The following is a 4210-nucleotide window of genomic DNA, read 5'->3' as shown; positions in this document are numbered from 1 at the left end:
TATAAAAGTGAATAATAAAGCCCAATAATGTCCAAAACAGAAGATAATATAGCATGGAGCAATCAAAAATTATAGATACGTTGGAGACGTATCACTCCCCCATGGATGGGTTGGGAGAGCTCTCCGCTTGCTCCCCGCCATTGTAAGTGGCTAGTCCGGCTCGGACGGGGACCATATACGCATGAGGGAGAAACCCCTGGGTCTGTAACTCTACTAATTGGCTGTGGGGGACGGAACACTTCTCCCAATTGCCTGGCTTAGTGCTACGGGAGCGAGAGGAGGAGCTGCGATGGCCGGCCATGATGGGGTGGTCTTTTCCGGGCGCGCTCCAATGGATACTCGCTGTGGGAGGATGGTGTGATCTGGATCTGAGGATCCCCGGCTCTTTAAATATACGATTTACTCACATGGTTACGGTGGCAAATGTAAAAATGCCCTGACTTCTCGCATTCGCTCGACACGTGGAAGATAGCCATTATTAGGCGCAGAAGCCGAGGAGTGCAACATTCATGGGAAGCCGGACACTACTCGACAGGTACTCAGGATTTGGAGAAGAACCCGCCTTGCAATGCCGAAGACAATCTGCGCACCGGACTCATCGTCATTGAAGCCTGGTTCAGGGGCTACTGAGGGAGTCTTGGATTAGGGGGTCCTCGGACAGCCGGACTATATACTTTGGCCGGACTGTTGGACTATGAAGATACAAGATTAAAGACTTCGTCCCGTGTCCGGGTGGGACTCTCCTTTGCGTGGAAGGCAAGCTTGGCAATTCCGATATGTAGATCTACTCCCTTGTAACCGACTCTGTGTAACCCTAGCCCCCTCTGGTGTCTATATAAACCGGAGGGTTTAGTCCGTAGGACAACAACAATCATAATCATAGGCTAGGTTCTAGGGTTTAGCCTCTACGATCTCGTGGTAGATCAACTCTTGTAATACTCATATCATCAAGATCAATCAAGCAGGAAGTAGGGTATTACCTCCATCGAGAGGGCCCGAACCTGGGTAAACATTGTGTCCCCCGCCTCCTGTTACCATCCGCCTTAGACGCACAGTTCGGGACCCCCTACCCGAGATCCGCTGGTTTTGACACCGACAAGGGTCAGAAGACAGCCACATCAGCATGTGGCCCAAATATATATGAGTGAAAACGGTGGTCTGTGATGTTCAAAATTCCAATGCACAACTTTGACCGTGCGGGCCCACAGTTGGGCGCGTCGTCGAAGATCGATGAGAGGGGCCAGAAGTTAAGAACCACCTGGAAGTGGAAAAATATATGTAGGAATATTGGGGATGTTTAAAACTTTAAATACAAAATGCATAACTTTGGTGGCACCTGCCTCGCAAACCCGAAAGCACCCTTGGATATATATATATCTATAATGACATAATTTCGTACCTAGCTAGGATGCTTGGCCCACCACCTCCCACTTCGTGTTAGCGGGGCGGATGCACGTAATGATCGATACTTTGGTCATACATGCATGTCGCCATGAACTACCATAAGACGGACCAATGAATCTATCATTTGGTCAAACGACAGCTGTTGTTGTCGATAAACCGCTTGGGCCAATAGATTGAACCATCATAAAAATCACACAAGAGGGACCACAAAACCAGCACCTCTTGCATGCGGCCCAAAATGATGTACGTTGGGAAGGGGTGATGTGTGTTTTCAATATAGAATAATGTACAATTTAGATGTGGTGCCTACCTCTCGATACGGACAACAACCATGAAGGCAAGGTAGTTAAGGACGAGATACACAGGGTATGATGTAGGCCGAACCCAGCAATCCGAGCATGTGGGAGGGAATCCTGAGAATGCATGAGCTTGAGCTTTGGTTGAGTGACATGTGACGGTGACCAGCCCTAACACAAACTAGGAGGAATCCATTCATGGCCAACACATACCCCTCATTATTGGTCAAAGGGATGATATATACACACTCGGGGAGCCCACAGATATGCGTGTCATCACAAAAACCGCACAAGGGAGACATGGTCGATCAGATGACCCCATATACACTGCATGCGGCCCGAAAATATGTATGGGTATGGTGGTGTGTGATGTGTTTAAATCTCGAATGCACAACTTCGATGGGCCACATACTACATTACTAACTGAACACCGTACCCGACTCCAAGCCTGGTTCAATATGTACGATGTCGGTTTCCCAACTTTGAGGCGGCAGCGGGGGGGAGGGGGTCGTCCCACGCATGCGCTCAAACATTATTTGGTCTAGCATGGGACACATCTATATCTATACCCCTATATAGTGTGCGAATAATTTTGAAAGTTGGTCGTTGGATGAAGCCAATCCGACGGTACAGAGATCGCAAATCCAAGCACTACTGGCCGTTGGATATCATCTACATTCCACCAGATTTTGCCACAAGTACAATCTAGAAGACTCCATGGTTGAACTTAAGCATAATGCACAAACCTCAAAACACAAGCACTTCTCCTTTGTTCTCTAGAATCTTCCATATCTTGATTGCCCAAACTTTTTTTCCTTAGTGAATTGTCACTTTTTGTTTTTACTTTATGCTTTACAATGCACAATTCCATGAATCTTAAAATATATTTTTTAATAAAAATAATTGATTTTGGATGAGATGAACTATAAGAATTAAACAAACATCTACATCATGCATATATGACTCAAAGCTTACATGCTATAGTGTGGTATTTATTCATAATTTGGTTACCAAATCTCATGCGTGCAATGCACGTGTACCTTACTAGTATCAATATATAGGAAACCATCATGGTCAAACCCTTCCCGTTGTTGGGTCAAAGGGACAGATTGTGTAGGCCCCCCTAATTGTCGGTAAACGATATATATATACCTCGGGGAGCCCACAGATACGTGTCGTGTCTATAAGCCGCACAAGGGAGACATGCTCGAGAAGACCACCCTGCCCCCTATACCCTGCATGCAACCTGAAAAAAGGTTATATAATCGCCATGACAAGTCAAGTCAATCATTCTTTAATTTTTTAGAGCAAAAAATAACCCATAAAAACATAGTAGGTTTATATAATCTCCATGACAGGTCAAGTCAATCATTTTTTATCTTTTAGAGCAAAAAATAACCCATAAAAACATAGTCTACAAATTAGCAAAACAAGGATCCCAAGGTTTACATAATTGCCATGATAGGTCACTATAGAGATATAATATATCTCTATAATGACCGTGTCATGGCATTTAAATGAAGCTTGAGATATGCAACTTCCCACCGAGTCACCCATCCTTGGACTACTCCAGCCCGAGCATGCTTAACTTCTTCATTCTATTCGACTAGGCTAGCTGATGGGAAGCCGCCCCTTGCTGATAAGAATTGCCTCCTTGCCATTAAGGCATTTCACGTTGGTCATCCTATGGGACCAACTCCCTCCTATCACACACATTTGTGCCTTTAGAAACTGTGTGGGATATTTACATGGCCGGTGTGTTGCCGCTAGCCTTCAATGAGCATTGACACTGGTAGCAGGAAAACGATGGGAGAAGAAGCGGGAAACCGATGAGAGGAGTGGCGAGAAACGGTAGCCTGTTTGGAAAACCTAGTAGAGAAGGAAGTGTGATCTATCACGAATGCGCACAATGCTTACCCATGTACTGCATGTGCTGTCAAAAGGGCTCGGGGTTGCCGTCCGATCTGGGAGCATCCAATGGTGCACACGTACGATCCGTGGGTTTGGGTTCTGGCCAAACAGAATGCACGACTCAGATCGCGTGCGCAGCAGGGGGGAGGGGGGCATCGGCCACGGTTTGGTAGGCACACGGCTTTTTTGAGTGAACCGTGTGATATTTGAAAACATTTCATGAGAAGAATCTTGGTTTTTAAATCCTCGTAAATCCAAAACTCACCCGAAAATCGTGAAAACTGGCATGGTGTCACGACATGGCACATATATGTCGAGGAATTTTTTTCGTCCATTTTCGCGCAAGTTTTATTACAAGCCTCTTACAAACTGGAGCTTCTCCAAAGAAACCTCGTGGTTTCGATAGGGAAAACGTGTCCCCCTTGAGGGCGAAACGTAATCACTGCCTCTTTTCACCTTGTATTTTCTTCTACGGGCAACATGGAAGGACAAGATATCTGTGCTGAAATTTAAACTTATTCAGGATTCGTTTGGCCTTTTTATACACTAATTGAGTTTCCTAGGCATTTAATGTTCATAATTCAAAACTGAACTTAAAA

Source organism: Triticum aestivum, chromosome 7D (genome assembly GCF_018294505.1).
Source record: "Triticum aestivum cultivar Chinese Spring chromosome 7D, IWGSC CS RefSeq v2.1, whole genome shotgun sequence".
NCBI lineage: Eukaryota > Viridiplantae > Streptophyta > Magnoliopsida > Poales > Poaceae > Triticum > Triticum aestivum.
Note: the sequence above shows the minus strand (reverse complement) of the source record.